This window comes from Lineus longissimus, chromosome 8, assembly GCF_910592395.1.
Source record: "Lineus longissimus chromosome 8, tnLinLong1.2, whole genome shotgun sequence".
NCBI lineage: Eukaryota > Metazoa > Nemertea > Pilidiophora > Heteronemertea > Lineidae > Lineus > Lineus longissimus.
In genome coordinates, this window is record NC_088315.1 from 14,218,972 (window position 1) to 14,238,512 (window position 19,541).

At 38.7% G+C, this 19,541-nt stretch overlaps 1 long non-coding RNA gene across 1 annotated transcript; it reads right to left on the reverse strand.

The window, feature by feature from the left end:
* Positions 1 to 758: 758 nt before the first annotated feature.
* Positions 759 to 18,714, reverse strand: LOC135492843 (uncharacterized). Its single transcript, XR_010448133.1, has 3 exons — positions 18,449 to 18,714; positions 18,014 to 18,070; positions 759 to 846 (listed from the first exon to the last, which is right to left on the reverse strand). It is a non-coding gene; the product is annotated as an uncharacterized LOC135492843 (long non-coding RNA).
* Between the last annotated feature and the right edge of the window lie 827 nt (positions 18,715 to 19,541).

Genomic DNA, 19,541 nt, shown 5'->3' on the forward strand with positions numbered 1-19,541 from the left:
TTTAGAAATAAGGCACTTTCATGACTTTGCCAAAAGAATGGAAATATTGGATGCTAGATGTGGGCTTCCAGAAGAACGAGTAAGAAGACTTGGATATTGGATGTTATAGAAGGGTTTTTTTGTTATTCCACCGGACATTTTATCTTGCACTAATGTGGAATAGAAGCTGTTGTCTGAGTGTCATATTTACCTACCTGTGATTTTTGTATCAGCTTTTCCTGTTTCAGGAACCACTGCCACTGCTTTCGTTGAGGTGTGAGCTGGAGATATATGTGCATCTGAAACACGAGTTGTGAAGGAGTTATACTCATATGATTTAAATATGTCAGATGTTACACTAACATGACAAATAAGTTAGATCTGTTTCAACTGTGAATCAAGTAATAAGTAAGCGTGTTCAGTAGACATGAAATATAACTACGTTTTAAGAAGATTATAAAGGTATTAGGCAAATGTAAGAGAATGATTTTTACTTTAAGGCACCTCAAAAAGACAGGAGTTGAGTTAGAGATGCAGTATCCTGCAACAGTTTTGCAATGCCTCATATACAGCTTCTAGAATCTTTGTTCTCTACAAAGAAGTATAGAGTTGGTAGAGTGTTAAATTTTGGTCTGGGGTTTAGAGATGTTATGTAAATAGGCCTTTTATTTAGGGTACTGTACTGCTATTGAAGAGACCTGTAATAAGAAATTGGAGGATCTATAAAAACTTTTTTAAAGAAGTAGCAACGGAAAACAAACTTGGCCTTACCTCTTTTGGGTTTTTCTTCAGGTTTGTCAGCATATTATTACCAAATAAATCCAGTTTTGAATCCATATTTACATCAGCGATGGTCTCATTTGATAACTGAAAAAAGAAAAATATTGCAAATTGAGTAAATTTTTTCTACAACTGATGGCAAATGCTATTGATTTCATGAAAAGAAGACCAAGTCTATCGTCTGCACCCTGAATAAACAAAAACATAATCATTATGTGTATTCAAAACACATTGGCAATCAGTGAGATAGACTGGGACCCAAAACCGTTAATACTGAAAGGACAAGCATTTGCATATTGTGTGGAGGCAAGTTGACCAGAAATCACTTCTTTACTTGTGACAATTTAGGAACATTGCAGTGATAATATATTGTGATCAGATATTACTGATGTGATGACTTCAATCTTCGGTCTCATGTTAGTAAATGCCCAGTCAATAAGTGTGTTGTAGATGGTTGTTGGTTGCACAATAAGTTGTGGGCTACAAAGAATGGATTCTATTTTTGAGACTGTGGAGTAGTTTGTAGCAAGTGAAGCATCTATATTGAAGTCACCAACTATGACATATGGAAAGTCATAGTTAATGCAAAATTTCATTTTTTGCATTGTTGTTTCGAGGGTCGGTATTGTGCAATTATTTGATTTATAGAATACAATTATTTGAATATATCCATTTATTGGAGATAGTGCAGATACAATGGAGTATTCGAATTCATTGTGAGATACATGGTTTGTATATAGGATGCTGTATGTTTTTTTATATTATATAAGTATAGGGCTATACCATGAGGTGGGCGTACATGAGTGGATTGAGTTTGGTCATTTCGGATGATATTATGGAAATTCGGTAATAGGTAGTCATCATTGCTGTCAGAAGTTCTGAGACGAGATTCTGCTAGAGCTACAGTATCAGCACAGGTGTAATTTAGATCAGGCTGTATATCTTTGTAGTGCAGATGCAGTGAACGTTTGTTCTGGAATAGAATGCGATGCTTATCAGGTGACAATTGCGAGACTGGTGTATAACAGAGTTGGACCTGTTTTTCATTTCATAATCTTGCCATTTCAAGAACCACTTTGTTATCCAATGATATTTTTTTCTCATTTAATTCTAGTATATATAAATTTTGAAGCTTAGTAACTCGACTAAGAGCTGTGTAATGAATATGTGAACACTTTTGGAGGCCTAGGTGGATGACAGCTGTTGGTACTGTATATCCCTGGGTTTTATGTATTGTCCCGGGGCCAATTCCATAAAAGCATTCTAACTTAGTATGTTACTAGGCCTTAGCAAAATTCCAAATGCTTAGTTGGTTGCTTGTTATGCCCGCTGTACACGATCCCTTAAAATTGGATGAAAAAAATTTGACCGAAAAGATTGATCGTGTATGGTGGGAAATTGGATGAAATATTTTCCATCAATCAAAGATTGATGGAATAGAGCCGGTCCTATTTTTGAATGACGAATTGATAAAATTTGACCGTGTACAGCGGGCATGGATATTTATTGAACAATTAACCCTATTGAATTGAATTGTTCGTGGGTTCACCGAAATCAATGATCGTCCATTCCTCCTTCATGATGACGGTGGTTATGCAATTTGACGGATTTGTAATGCAAGGCCTAAATTCCACAGTTTGCCTCTCATAGACGACAACATGGGCAGGACGCAGAGGGCAGTGGAAATCATGATAGAGTCGTATAGGGCCCACCCAATCCTATACAACACCAAAGATGCCCTGTACCACAATCGCGTTAAGAAGGAACTGGCCTACCAAGAGGTACTTGAGGATGTCTGCAAGGAAAAGAGTGACTGCACGGTTGATGACGTGAAGAAAAAAATGAACGGGCTACGTAGAAACTTTGCTAGGGAAATGGAGAAGATAAACAAGACCAAAAGAAGTGGTGCTGCGGCAAAGGATGTGCACAAGCCAACCGTATGGTGGTTCCAGAAGCTGCTCTTTCTTAAGGACCACGTAGAGGCGAGGCCCAGTTCTTGCTCAATGTCGAGAGGCACAGATTGCAATGAAACACTTGACAAGGTAATTAATTCTTAACATCATTTTATTTCTCTGACTACAACAGAATTATTCACTGACTGTACACACACAGTTATACAAGAATGGCTGCCTCATTCTACGCTGCAAATTTACCTTGCCACGATACTCGACCAATATTATTGATATAGGAGCAAAGGTAGTCTCTCTGAGCCTGAGCCGCATTTGTAGACCTGTTGCCAGCTTGAGATGAGATGCGTTCATATGCTACTTCCGACTTTCTCACCTCTCTCCAATCACCATCTGTTACCTGGCCTCTGCTCGTGTCTTCTCTATCCATGGAACTAGGAGGGAAGTACCGAGCAGGGCTCCTCGTGCGGAGATAGTTGTGAAGGGCGCATGTAGCAAGGATTACTCTCTCTACCTTATCGGGTGATAATAACATCGGTGCAAGAAGGACTCTGAAGCGATTTGCCAGAATCCCAAACGCATTCTCAACAACGCGTCTCGCCCTGCTCAGCCTGTAGTTAAAAATTCTGTGGTCAATATCAAGGTTTCGAAACGGGTACGGTTTCATCATGTAAGTATGCAGAGGGAATGCATCGTCTCCTACCAAAAAATAAGGAATTGGGGCGGTACAATATTTCAGGGGTTCAGCATCTGGAAAATCTATACTTCCGTCTACTATAGCCTTGTTTAGGTCACTTTTAGCAAAAACACCCCCATCTCCCACACGGCCATTTGTCCCTGCGTCAATCATAAGAAATTTATAGTCTGCATCAACCAAAGCGAATAGAATCAAACTATGGGTATTCTTGTAGTTGAAAAAGTACGATCCACACTTCAGAGGTGGGCGAAAAGTCACATGTTTGCCGTCGATAGCTCCAAGACAGTGGGATAGATTCCATCTGTACTCAAAATCTCTAGAAACCTGAAGCCACTCTTGTGCGTTCGCTGGCATCTGAAAAAAGGAAAAGTTGCAATGTTAACCTCCACTTTCAGGACTCCTCTGCTAATGACGACTCCGACCAAGAGTTGCATGATGAATCACCACGTCCTGGAACGCCATCGGTAGGATACTCAGCAAAACCGTGCACATCCCAGGAACCGAGTAGACCTAAACCAAGGGCGAAAAAGAGTCGTTCTGTAGAGGAGTCGATGTTGCACACAGCAGCTGATGCTTTGACTGAATTGAAAGATGCTGTTGTCAGCTCAAACATGAAAGCACTAGTACACCAACGCAGAACGAGGACCAATTTGATATTTTTGGTAAATTTGTGGCTTGCGAAATGCGCAGCCTGCAGCATGCTGACATAAGGCAAAGTGCAAAAAGGAAAATAAACATGGCGCTTCTTGATGCGCAAGAGTCTGAGTTGGGCAGAAATACTCAGTTGACTAGAAGAGTCCCTCCGCAGCACATTAATAATGCAACAGTTCCTCCTGGAAAACATGGTTACAACCAGCAGTGTTCCATCATGACGTATAGCGGTCAGCCTAGTCGTAAAGATTTTCCAAATGTAACAACTTCAAATGCATGTAGCATGGGGAACACCGCTGATATTCTTGGTAATGCCATGATGCAAACATTTTACAGTACTGAATGATTGTGCATTTAAGTATTTTGTTATTGTAAAGTCAGCTACAGCAAGAAATAAAAAATGGTTAAAAGGAAAACATTGCAGTGTCATTTTCATAGTGTTCGTATTACCTTTATGAAATCGCCTTTCAAAACCGTGTAGAGGGCATCGCACATCTCTGGAACAATTCTACCTATCGTGCAGGCGCTAATCCTTGTTGAGAACTCTAGACTTTGGAATGTTTCTCGAGTTGCCAAGAAACGCAACGTCACCGCTAAACGTTCGGCAGGAGTGATTGCCTGGCGCATATTGGTGTCTGACCTATAAACGTATGGAATGACTCTATCAACGAGATCAACAAATATCTCTTCATCCATACGCAGATAGTTTTTGTAAGAAGCGGGGTCTTCCAGCCTGAGCTCCTCGTTTAGCATGGCATATGCCCCTTTGGATGCTCTTCGAAGGATCCATGGCCGTGTCCAATATCGGCGTCGTCGTCGTCGTTTCTTCTTCAATGCGGCCATGGCTATTGCCATAGCAGCAACGGCAGCTGACGCAGCAACGGCCACAAACAGTCTTGACTGCACGGGAGCCATTTTGTGAATGATTGGATGAAAATGATTGACCGTGTATGGCGGGACCCTCTACATACAAATTTGACCAAAAAGATTGATGAAAAAGTTTGATGAAAATGATTGACCGTGTACAGCGGCCATTAGCAAGCAACTTAATCGTATTCCATAAAACCATTCTATGAACCATTCTTACTAGTTGCTTGCTAAACATTGGCTGGAATGGTGTGTTCATTACGAAACCACAAAACCACATTGGTCAATTTCATTTCACAATGAGGAAAGGGTTCAATTCAGGACATGGCGTTAGGCCTAAGCATTTGGTGTGTATTCAGAATAGGGCTGGAGAGCAGACGCTTCAAAATGGCAACTGCAAAAGTTGTTCAAGCTGGAAAGAGACAAAGGAACCTAACTACTCGGCCCAGGAAAACCTTTTTCTTGCTGAGTGCTACGAAGAGTTTAAGGATATCATAGACGCACCACACAGGGATGCCAATATCAACGCGAAGAAGAACGAAGCATGGGACAATATCTGTGCACAACACAAGGCAAGTTTCCCGCATATTGAACGTTCTAAGGATGATCTGAAACTGAAGCTTTCCAAACTGAAGATGGAATCTCGAGAGAAGCTTCTGGAGAAAAAGAAATCACGCAACAAGACAGGGGGTGGAAACCCACAACTGAGCCCAACCCAGCCCAGCAGAAAATCCTAGATCTATGTGAAGAAACCCCTGGGTTCAAGGGGCTGAAGGGTGTTGAGACTCCTACTACAGTGTCGGCATCCCAAGACCAATTATCATCCGATGCAGGTAAGTCAGGACTACCTTTGTTTACAGATGGCTGGAAGAAACACACACTGCAAGAACACTACAGAATAACACAGTTTTTAAAGTTACATACCATTTAATATAACAGACAAATTTGCGACCATACAGTTGAACAGTTGTAATGTTGGAAATATTTCTGTCACCTTTCATTGAAAAAGTTCTTTTTTCAGGTTCCGACAATGATGGCGACCAATCGAATGAAACTGCAGAACCAGCAGAGGAAGCGACAGCAAGTGCAACCACAAGCCATACCGGAACTCCGTCGTCAAGCACGATTCCAAGGAAATACGCCTCATTCGATGATTTAGTTCACATTGAGAAAAAAAATGAACTTCTCAAACGAAAAAATCTTAAATTGAAAAGAAAGAAACTTAAGTTACAGATTCGACTTTTGCAGCATAAAGTAAATGAAGTGAACTCGCCCAAAGACGATGGTCAAGTATTCTTTCACCTGTGAGCCATACTCGGCAACGGCAACTTACTCCACAACAACTACTATTTACATGTATAGGTGATATTTTGACAAGGCATGGGAGTAAGTTCTCAAAATAAAGAGTGACCATACTACTCTGCATCTTCTTGTTTATTAATGTTCGAATCTGTTCTGTATCAATAAGGCACGTGCTCGGTGTCCATTTGCTTGTCCAGTATATTCCTCCAGATCAGGTTGTTGACGCCCAGGTTCAACATCATCAACCTGAGGCTCGTTTCTGTCCACTGCGATATTGTGCAGCACAGCTGTTGCTGCAATTTGCAGGTATCCTCTGGATTTCTCAAACGACTTTCAAGGTGTAAGGTATGGAACCTACGTTTCAACCTGCCAATCGTTTGTTCAACCAAAACCCTAGTACGCTTATGAATATGAGCTGAGTTGTAACGCCGCTCAGAAGCTGTGTGCGGATTCAGAAGTGGTGTCATAAGCCAGCTTCGGCACAGATATCCGCTATCACCAAGGATGAACCCATCAATAGCACCACTCTCCATGAGATCCCAAATCTGAGTTGTCCTCAATATTCTGCTATCGTGTGCACCTCCAGGCCATCTTGCCACGATTTTGATGAATTTCCCCTTGTGATCACAAATGACTTGCACATTAATTGAATGATGTCCTTTTCTGTTGATATAGTCGATATCGTTCTCATGTGGAGAACACATCCAAACATGAGTTCTGTCCACGCAGCCTATCACTTCTGGAAAGTGTACACGTCTCATCCTTTAGAATCCATCCTTGATTTGGGTTATATTTCGTGCATCAGGGAATTTCACATAGTCACCTATCTTCTCTGCGAGAGAATCCGTCACACGATGAATAGCACGCCAAGCAGTTTGCGGAGATACTTGTAGAGGATCCCCAACAACATATTGGAAGGTGCCAGTTGCATAATATTGAAGTGCTATCAACACCTGCTGAGATGGGAGTAGGGCGAAGTTTCTCCGTGTAGGATGTTCAATATCCGGGGCAACAATGTCGGTTATCAACATTATCCCCTCCCTCGAGAATCGATACCTCTTAACAAGTTCTGCATCACCAAAAATGTCCAAAGGGTTTCGACGATCACGGAAAACGCATTCTCTTCGCATTGCTCTACGCAATTCAGCAAGTTCCAGGATCCGTCTCGCCATCCTTACTCTTCGAAGTCCAGAGGTAAAAATTGATTTTAGAACGGTGCTAAGGATTTAGAAGTACCCAAGACCTATTCTAGAAAGAGTAAGCAACTAGGAACCTTGCTAAGCTTAGAACGGTTTTATGGAATAGAATTAGCATGGAACTAGAGATGGAATGAAGTTTAGCAACCAACTAGGCCTAGAATGCTTTTATGGAATTGGCCCCTGGCTGCTGAAGGGCAAAGGGGAAATTGTTGGCGTGACATCATGCTACGAAAACAAGAGAAAGCTCTGGTAACAGCAAATATTGGAAGCCATTCACTGCTAATATGTTGTTTATAGAAATGTTTGTGCTTGGAGCGCCATATGCGACCTATCTCAACATCATTGAATTTCACCCAAATTATAGCTGGTTTTTCTTTATTGTCTCTGAACTCAATGTGTTTTATGATACATGAAGCTCCATTGGTAAGGCCATCTTCCACATCTAAATTCACTGTGCAGTCATATTGAAGACCAATTGCCAATTTAAGGTTGGTCATCAAGTTACCTGTAAAAGTCATTTTTGTGTATTTTTCAGAATTGGCAAGATGCCAGTAAGCTTTTTCCTTCATATTGTTAGGAACATTGCCTATTATGCCTGTTTTTGAATGTACTGTGATTTTTTCTGTCGTTGCCAATTCATATATAACTTCGTTGAAGTTGTTTACTTCTTCATTTAATCTGAACATGTGTGGAGCTTGTAAAGGATAATCAGGAGAAGATTTGGCAATTATTCTTTCCTTCAATATGTTAATGTCTTCAGTAGTTTGATTACCTTGTCGGAGTCTGTTTAACAGTTCGGCATAAATTCTATCATCTTTCTGGCGCATTATTTCAGTTAATTCATAAATGAAGAAGTCTTCCCAAAGATGAGTTCCCAAGGGACAATAATTTTCACTGAGAATTTCAAAAATCCATCCATATGCACATGGTTTTAGTTGGAAGAGGTCACCTACAAGGATAACATGGAGATTACCAAAGAATATGTGTTTTTGATCTTTTTCAGGGATTTGTTTCAGTTGGTTTAATCTATCACTGATCTGTTTTAACATCATATTACTTACAAGGGAAATTTCATCAATCATAACCACAGATAAATGCTTATATTTGTTATAAGCAGTTTGCAATTGCTCAGTACTGTATGGCTGAAATGGCTGAAATGGCTGGTGGACAGGTATATTAAATGCACTGTGCAAAGTAAGCCCTTCAATGTTAAATGCAGCAGTACCAGTTGGTGCACATTTGAGTACTCTGATGTGGTCAAGATCACCAACTGTTTGTGTCACAAGATATCTTTGCAGTGATTGGTACAATGTGCGAATAAGAACTGATTTTCCAACTCCTGCTCCTCCAGTTAAGAATACACGCAATGGTTTCGTTTCGTTTCGTATCGAATGGTTTATATGAATGAAGACATCTCTTTGTTTACTATTTAGTATTCGCAACAAAGCATAATAATCCTCATCTGGAATACATCCTCGTAGCAGTTTATCATTTACAGTAGTTCCCATATGTAAGTCATTGCGTATATCGTATTGTTGTTGTTGTGTTGTTCGCTTTGGGTCGAAGAAATCAAATTGGTGACTAGGCGTAGAGCATTCCAATTGATCATCACATTCTTGTTGTGATGTAGATGGAGCAATATCTGCTTCATTATCTGATTCATCTTGTTGTGGTCTCTGCATGGCTATATCTACAGCATTGGAGTGGTTGTCATATTTCAATTGTTTTGGCAATATTCGAGTTTTGATACTATCAAAATGTGCTGAATAAGTGGCATAGGTCCCAATCAAATCATTTATTTCATCGCGCCAAGGCCAAAAAAGAAGGAGTTGTTCTCGAAAGTAGTTTTCAGGATCATTTTTTTCACTGTAACGAACATAACGTATAACCTTTGCTTTATCTCTTGATTTTATTTGTATACCACTAGGTAAAGTAATGTTAACATAATCAAGTGCATCTTCTTCTTGAGTGGAAAGGTTAATGGAACTGTTGTCCATTTCACAATCTAAGCTGTCTTCAGTATTATCTTCATAAGGATATAAATCAGTTTTATTCATGGATTTAGGATATATGATATTTAGAGTTGCTATGTAGTCAGCTAAACAGTAACGATTTAGATCTTTTGGACGTTTTGAATACCTAATAATATCACTGGAAGAATAGATATCTGTTGAATCTCCTAGTTCTTTAAGTACTGTTTCAGATTTCAGTAGGCGGGTTCTATCTTCTGGAGGAGAGGTATTAATAAAGACAACCTGTCTAGTTTTTTTAGTTAGTGGTAATTGCAAGGTCAAGTAAGCTGCTTCTTGAGCAGATACTTCTGTGGCATTCAGAAATTTATTTCCAATTGATCGAACTTGTGTTCGGAGAGTGCTATTTCCTTGTCGCGCTTCTTTACAAGCATTGTGTAATAGTGAACTCATTCCTCGTTGACTCTTGGAGATATATTCAGTTATGTAGACTGCACAGCTGAAAGGATCTAGGATAAATTGGATGTCATGATTTGCTCCCCATGCTGTGATTAGATTTTTCATATAAGGATTTATTCTTATCTCCTGAAGACTTCGTTTTAAGAAAATTTTTGGACTTTTAATTGATGTTCGAATTGCAAGGATATAATCTTCATATGTACAATTCACCTCATCCAAGAATTCCTCAAAAGACTGATCACAGCCATCTTTTTTTGAATCCAGACTTATTTTGATTCTTTTATAGAAATCAGTATATTTTGCAGGGTCATCTCCATCATATGGTTCAAGCAAAACTGTTCTAGGCATAGGTGGGATAGGAAAACCAAATCGGCACAATGCTTTTCCCTTCTTTCGACAAGATCTTGAATGTTTATGTTTTTGCATGAGTATTAGTTGTAATATTTCTTCTGAGACATTAACTGAACATGAGACATGTTGATCTACAAACTTTACTATGTCAGTGTCTGAATCAATGCCATATCTAGGAGCATTTCTTATCCAAGTCATCATGTGTATGTGAGCAGATCCTCTATGCTGGAACTCAACCCTATATACAAAATCATCAATAATGCCTAGTGGGTGAAATGGGCCTCGTAGCACATTTTTAATGAATTTGTCTACTCTGTCATTAAAATAGCGAGCGCATGTTACAGGATCTTGGCTTATTAGTCTAGTTTTATCTTCCCAAGTTAGTTTATTTTGTTTACATTCTTCTGTATAATCTTTTTTGTCATTTAAAGGCCATATATCAAGGTTTTTTGCCATTTTCTGCTGTAAGACGATTTCAAAAGTGTACCTAACACTTTATACAATACAGAAAACCAAATGCAATTAGCTCCATCCATTTTGAAGATATAGCCAATTATGTGTTTGACAACTTGATTACCTAATCAGGCTAGCAACTGGCTTGTTAGAGCCAGGCGGCGGGTTCAGCAAAAGTTGTGATGTAGATCAGGTTATCTGTACATGTCATGCAATCATAAAAGCAGGAGGGCCTTAATTAATTATGCACACCTGGAAGTAATGTGTTTCATTCACTATGGTGTATTGTGTGGCTCGGAATTGTGTCAAGGATAGCACAAAGAACAATCGAATGACGGATGGAACCCATTTTCATGAATTTCCAAAGCCAGTTGAACGAGAGAGGAGGAAGCTGTGGATTCGGAAGTGCAAACGTTTGGAGTGTTGGAAGCCTGGGCCTTCGGCCAAACTTTGCAGTGATCACTTTATCGATACGGATTATCACATGAAGCCGGATATCTGCATCCAACTGAATATTAAATGCCACTTGTTAAAAACAGCTGTTCCAACCATGTCAATTGCATTTAATGCCCGAGGCTGCTGAGGTCGGTTGTTATACATAATGTGTAGGCCCTATTGGGGCCTGTGATACCCCAAAGTGTCTTCTTGTGTTCCAGCCATAGCAAGGTGACAGCGACACAGGTCAGTGTCAGTGACAGCCACTGTCAATGACAGATTATTGTCATCTGACATCTAGGCCTATCTAACGTTGCACGGCATTATATCGTCACGTCAATATGTGCGGTGGCCCATAGAGGACATGCGTTTATTTTCAATATAATAGAAAATTTTTCTTTTTACAATGCGTTTTTTTCTCTCGAATTACAACCGCCGTCGGATTTATTTCTCACCGCCGAAAAAATAATTTCCACCGCCGGGTAAAAAATAATAATTCCCACCACCGCCAAAGAAAATAATATCCACCGCGGTGGAAATTAATATCCACCGCGGTGGAAATTAATATCCACCGCGGTGGAAATAATATCCACCGCGGGAGCTAATTCGTTATTGACACCGGTTGGATATTATTTCCACCGCGGTCGATATTAATTTCCACCGCGGTCGATACTAATTTCCATCTGCAACCGTCTATCAATGTCTTCTTTGCTATATCGGCAGGTCTGCCATGCAAATTGATTAACCACAAATTCTAATCACTTTCGTCCGAATGATCACTCTCATTATGATCTAGTGATATTAATGGCTCGAACATGTACGGCTCAACGTTTAAATATCCTTCTGTATCGACCAAAACATCCTCAAATTCACTGCTCTCACTCTCTGAACTGTATGCGGAAGCCATCTTGCTTTGTTCTGACTGACCTGATCTACGTCATCAAAAAATCCCTAGCGGCCACATGTGGAACTAATCTAAAGTTGTGTGTGGTGGGAAATTCAAATAGTTTAAAATTGAAAATTGAAATAACTAAATAATGACTTTATTATTAGAATTTGTTTAATGTCTGGGATCTTGTTTTTTTAACCCTCAGCATATTTCATGAGTATCAAGCATGTTTTCAAACCTTGATATATGGCCTTTAATTTGCCAAGTATGATAATGAGGTCATGCCATTTGGTATCTGCCGAACTGAGAGATATAAACCACTGTGGTATACCAAGTTGGCGAATCATAGCTAAATATATTTTTTACAATGGCTAAGGTAAGGAGGGGAGTTTCTTATAGTGCGAAAGATATAATAACCCTCGTCAAGTTTAGCTATCTGTTTTTGTGTTTCTGGTTGCAGTATTTCCTGAGCGCTGTACCATTCTCCTTTCCTCTGTACACATCTCATTGCTAATGTACCTTTATCACAGACTTGCTTGATTTGTAACTTCTTTGCGTTGAAAAATAGATTAGGGACATTCTGACTAACACGACGATCTTCAGCCCGCAGTTGCCACTTACAAACATCACTGTAGTGCAGTTTGGGATTATTTGAGTTCTTTTCTCGATCATGTGGCATCCTTTCACCACAAAATATTGTGGGAAAGGATAAATATTCAGCATCTTCATCTTGAATGAGACTGAGAAGGACTTCGATCTTCACCTGGAGCAAATGTTAAAGGACGAACACGTTCAATGTTTTGGTCATCTAGCATTGTGTCAAGGTTTCCAGAGGCTGTTTCATCTGGATCAAATTCACTAAATGTGTCTGATATATCAGAATCAACATCATTATCATCATTTATATGGGAAATATTATTTGTCTCCATTTTGTCAGTGTCTGAAGAATTCTTATTTATTGCTTGCATCCAAAGGTCATCAATGGTAACATCAGCATCTTTGTATAGTTCTTTGGTCAGAAGATAATGCAAAGCAGCTATGACTGCCATTGGCCGAACATTCTCTTTATATTGATTTTTCTTGTACACTAATCTTTTTTTTAACGATATTGGAATTGTCTCAGCCATGTCTAAAGTTCGAGGTAAGGATCTGATAACTGGTGCTATGTCTACAGGAACATTCACTACTGCACCTTGTAGCTGTAGTTGATTACCTCTAACTGATAAATTGTCATGAAAGGAATTCGAAGTGAAATTAGACGTTCTTCTAGAGGATGCAACTGTAGCTCTGGAGGTTTTCTTGGAAATTGGAAACCATTTATGAAAGCTAATTTTGGTATCTTCTTCTGTTTCAAGGCGTTATGACAAGTATTGCACAACCATTCACATGAATCAACTGATAATTTGCGAGTGAAGCATTTAGCTTTATAATCATCATCAACTGATTTGAATGTTGCAGTGATTTTGATTACTGAATGAGAAAACCATGTCTGATGACAGCAAGTGCAAACATATATTGGTCCAGTCAAGAGAGATTTGTGGAACTTGTCGATACAGACATCTAAATTTGGCCCATATTTTTGCAAATCCTTTTTACTATTTTGATTGCTTTGATTAGGTACATTTTTATTAAGAGTACGCGTACACTTTTGTTTACAACATCTATCATCATCACTGATTTTCCTCTTCATACCTCGAGATTGTATTTTGTTGCTTTGCTGACAATCAGCCTTTGTTATCACTTGTGACTTCATAGCTGGCAATGCTGGTATATAATTATTGTCTTTATAAGTCTGCAGTTTCTTTGCTTGGTCATGAAAATAATTGTCTATGTTATTTGTAATTGCTGTGGTTTTTATAATATTTCTGGTAGTGGTAGTATTATTGTTATAATTATTAGAAATAGTTTTTCCCTCAATAATTTTTGCTGAAGTTGTAGGGGTCATATGAGGGCAAGTAAGCACCGCACTATTCGGTAATTTTTCTTCTGCTGCAACAGAGTATGTATGGATAGATTCAACTGATGTGACGAATTCATAATGATTCTGTTTATTTCTAATATATAGCGATTTTTGTCCAACTATCACACTAGAATCAACAATTGTGGGAGTATATCGATGCCATTTCCATTCAGCATCATAATCATTTTGTTTATAAGTATAGATATCTGTTTTTAGAAAATGGGCTGTTCCAGTAATTTCTAGACTAGTTGCCCATGTGCCTGATAATTCCATCAGGGTGTTTTCAATTGTTGAACATGACAAAGGCAAAAGAGCAGTAAAAAGATGATTTTGGAGTTTGATGTGATGAACTACTTTTTCTCTGATCAAACGATGATGTTGCTCAGATCCAAAAACTGCATATGATACACAACGGAAAAAGCAGTTACCATCTGGTTCTATTGGTTGGACAGTTCTTGGTCTGCATTGTTGAAGATGAGTATGAGTTTCTTCACAATACCATGTTTGTATTAATGGAGGCATTGATGTAAAAAGATACTGTTTTTGCCATTGCCATATCGGATCAATGGCATGGAATGTGAACATCTCAAAAGACGTTCTTTTAAATATTAGACTACTGCTTGGGGAATCTTTGTACAAGCTCAATTTGTCATTTTCATGCTTGTTTATGATTGATTTCATTCCAATAGATGTTGAAGTATCTTTTAGTACAGGTGGTTTACCATTTGCAATTGTATTCTGAAAGGATGAAATTAATGGGCATGACGAAACATCTGGAATGTTAAATATAGGCTGTGAAACGGAAGCTTTTATACGAGGTTTTTGACATTACTCTATTCGTTTGATGGGAGTAAGTTCAAATGGTGCATGCACATCATTGGTAACAGAAGATGATATCTTTCTGAGTTGTGCACATAATGAATTAAATGAACGGAACAGTAGCAAAACACATTTTCCATTTGAATCTAATAGACCTGAAGTATTTCTTGCATGAGAATCAAACAAGTAGACGTCATCATGAGAACTTTTTATTATGGCTATACTGGAATCTTTTATACATATAATACAAGAGGCATTATTGTCACCAGACTCTAAGGCCAGGTTGAGAGCTGTCTCCAAGCTGTATTCCACACCATTGTCATTTCCATTCATACTGCCTATAAATGAAGTACTATATTTGATAGATGTATATTTTTGTTTTAATAAGATAACTTTAGGCAGATCATCTGGACACAGCAGATCATGTGGATTGGTCATTCGAACATGACGGTACAATTCATCACCAATGTATAAAATATTATGGATATCATCCATTATCCACTGATTTACTGATTTAATATGTTGATACAGAATAGCTGTCATGGCATTTGGTATACACTGTCTTCCACGAGAAAAATCTGGAAATATGGAGGACCCTTGATGATATTGACCCTCAAGTAATAATTGACACTCATTTGGCCCGGGATTGGTCTCAACATCATTAGACAGCTGTAATAGCAATTTGGAATAGACTTCATTATAAATATGCCAAGTCAGAACAGTCATAAATTTTACACAGGTAGAAGTTTTTTTTCAGTCGAATCTGGTAAAATACCATATCGTATAGATTTTTATAAACATTGGAAAATAATATCATGTTGAATGACACTTTGCCTTTCTGTAATTCTTTGCCTAGTATTCTAAGGCAGTGTAATCCAATGGACATCCTATATTGCTGCAGTGATATTCCCATTTTTAGCAATGTATAGAAAGAAATAAGTGAAATTTAAAGGAATTATTTGTTTTTATTTTGTTTTGTTTGTCTTTGATATTCTTGCTCAAGTCAAAAGACTCAACTGGCAAAGATATAGCGTTTAAAGTCCAGTAGACTATTGTTGATTGAGTCTGAAGACTCCACAAGTAAGGATTTTAAGTCCTGAGGACTGTTTTAAGTCCTGAGGACTGTTTTAAGTCCTGAGGACTGTTTTAAGTCCTGAGGACTGTTTTAAGTCCTGAGGACTGTTTTAAGTCCAATGGACTTTTTCGTTTTGTTGGAGTTTCAATCCCACTCCCAGTTGCTCAATATAGTGTGAAAAGTCCTTTTCACATTGATGGACGATTCACCTCAGTTAGTGGAAATATTTTGTGGAATTTTGGTCACAGTTACGATTGACATTGAATCTGAAATAATAAGAAAGAAAAACAAGCATAGCGTAAATGTCCCTGTCGCCATGGGCATGGGTACTCACTGACACTCACTATCAAAAATGTGTTACCAATACCAGAATCTCTTGTTCTTGAAATCATAGACCAGGAGGCAATTTTCATGATTTTTACAAAGCGCTCCAGGTGAAATTTAAAACTCGAGTGATGGAATTCGGAAAAAATTGGATGAATATTAAGTGAGTTCTAACACTTTATGTGTTTTTGGTTTAGGCCCCCTAGTGGCCAACTCGAGAATAAAACTTGACCAATATTATATTTTGACACGACACACTTTTGGGCCACCCTCTATCAAGACACTAAATTTAAAGCCAAAAATGTCGTTCAGAAGTTACAGAGCTGAAGGGAATTTTCATGATTTTCAGAAAGCGCCCCCTATGATCCAGAAAAATGACTGAAACTAAAAACTCTGGCGATATACCGTGCACCTTTGTTAGGTTAGTACACCCTAAAACTCTGGTAAAGATGAGACAAATATTAAGCGAGTTCTGACACTTTATGTGTTTTTGGTTTTGGCCACCTGGTGGCTAACTTGAGAATCAAATTCAAACTTGACCGATTTTTTGACTTGACTCATAGGTCGATTCCATTCTCCTCCTAGGCTTCTTGTTGCCAGAGTGGCAGACAGTGGCGGGAAACGTCTAATGGGGGGGGGGGGGTAGGGCAGAACGTCTTTGAGGATGGGACTTAATCCCTGAGGTAATATTTGGGGACACTACATGTAGTTACAAAGAGAGGCTCTCGGCAGGGAGTTGGTGTATTCTTATCTTATTGATTCTCGTGGGTTGTTTGTTGGGTTCATGGCAAAATAGGGGGCTTAAAGGCCATGACTCCTGCTTTTATGATTGCATGACATGTACAAATCCTCAAACACTGGACTTAAAGCTCCGCATTAAATCAAGTTTGATCAAAATTGAAGAACCCAGTCCAGAGATATAGCAAATTAACGGCTTTGTTTACATGTTATGTAACAGCCTTGGTTAGGTTTCTAAGTAAAGTCAGGTGGCAGGTTTACCGACATAGATCAGGCTGACGTTGGATTTCTTACTATAAATAGTATAAATTTGTCTGTATTACCTTACCTTATTATAAGGTATATCGAAGCTTTAAATTAGAAATACATTATGATAGTTTAAGTATTGTATAAATTGATGTATTTGATGCAATTTTCTGTAAAAAGAATCGAATTTGAAAAATCAATTAGGCCCTAAGTTCTATAAATTTGCCTAAATTGTCTAGAAAACCTAATTGGACCATATTTGTGGGGTCTATGTTTTTTTTGGCATTGATTTTGTTTCCCCACTTCATGCATTAGCTCAAATGTGAGAGTTGACTTCTAAAATAAATATAACCGGTTTTCCAAAAAAAATTAAAATATTTAATTAAAATATTTTTTGGAATACAATAAACTCATCTATTATGGGCAAAGGTATGCTTTCATACTTGAACATTGAAAATGTCAATGAAAAACAGACTTCATATATCAATTTTAAGAGCATTAATTTATATGTGTCCTCCCAAGTAGGGCAATAGCCTGATCTACATCACAATTTTGGTGAACCCGCCGCCTGGCTCTAACAAGCCAGTTGCTAGCCTGATTAGGTGATCTAGTTGTCAAACACCTGAAAGGCTATATCTTCAAAATGGATGGAGCAAATTGCATGGGGTTTTCTGTATTATATAAATTGTTAGGTGCACTTTTGAAAACGTCTTACAGCAGGAAATGGCAAAATACCTGGAGTTATGGCCTTTAAGTTATTGTGCCCCACGCGGGACCGGCTGATGCAACGAAAAAATCAATCCCTTACTCACATTTTTTCGTACGCTGATGTACTACACATGTTATGATTCAAGAGTGAACCCCCCCCCCCCCTCCCCCAGGCCTAAGCCTACAGTGCCACAAACGTCTCACCTTTTTTCCACTATGATTTTGACTACCAGGTCATGAGTATGATGAGGTGATTGAAAACTAAAAAGACAAGAACAGAACTGATTCTGTGGAACTGTGTCTTTTTTTTCTGTTTGTAATGAATGGCTCACTGTATATAAATTGAAAAATACCCTGACCCTTTTCAACACCCTGCTCACCGTACCGTACCGGTGAGGCAAACATGACAAACATGCCCAATCGATCATGGGTACAGCCATTTGATATTCATGTAAAAAAAAAAACTTTGTGATCGTTTGACTCGTCATATTAAACGAAAAGAAAGCCGAAAACGCCAGCGTCTCGCCATGAAAGTAATCTAAGAGATTTGTTCTACAATATGATTCAAGAAATGACACTTGCCACAGGCAAAAGCCGTAAATAAATCAAGATGAATACAAGAACATAGATTCTTCTCACCTCTCCAGTTTCTTATTCTAGCGATTCTGCGCAGTTAATTTGGCCCGTTGCCAAAACTTCTACTCGGCACTACTTTACATCAACGTAACTTAAACTGCTGCGTTAAATGCACCGAATGTCAATAAAAACACACAAACCGTCTTCAAATAACTTATTACATGTTTGGACACTTTAAAACGCATCTTCCTCAAATAAACAAACAGCCCTTTATCACTTCTGAAGAACTCGGATATCAGTCCGCTAATGATTTAATAATATCGTGTGACGTCGTGCATGACGCGGGGCTACTAATATCCTATTATCCAATCAGCAACGAGCAGGCCGAAATAGTTGCATCAGAGGTAAACAATCGTTCGCATGGACATGCACATTACTATGCCAGCCATCTTTCATGTAGGCAAATTTGGCTGGACAAATTTAACCAAAGGAAACCTGGATGACCGGCAGTGTAATCCCATGTGAGTAATCCAAGGGATTGACTACAATATGATTCAAGAAATAACACAATAGAACTACATTTTTGTACACAATAGAACTACATTTTTGTATTACATTTCTGTGCGCCTGCTGATTATGACCCAATTGTGAGCAAGCCCATGCAGAATCCAACCTCGGCTACAAATGCTTCGACATATCCCTATGTGCAGCAAGGTCAGTGCATCATAAAAACAGGCTGAATCGTGGTTTTTATTTACATTTGATCAGCTGTTGAGCAGACGATAAAATCTATCAATTAAGTTATAAATCATAATTACGGTGCTTTTAGTTTTTCTCCTGTAAATTGCAAAGCCTATCGAAATAATGCTTCAGAATAGTGACATCCTGGCACATGTGCTGCTGAAACTGAGCAGATTTTAGCTATTTTGCAGAAAAGTAGTTCTTCCAGCCCCCCTATCAAAAAGAGCCAAAGCATAAGCTACGCGGCTTATGCCCAGCGTAGCTAAAAAGCACTAATTGAAAGAGCAAACGCTTATCCCATGAAAGTCCGCCATAACTTTTTTCTCCCCTCTCTCTCGCTATTTTTAGCTCATAATGTAACCATGACGACGTGACCCAGAATCAGCTCAGCCGTCACTCGCCCCAACATAGATCT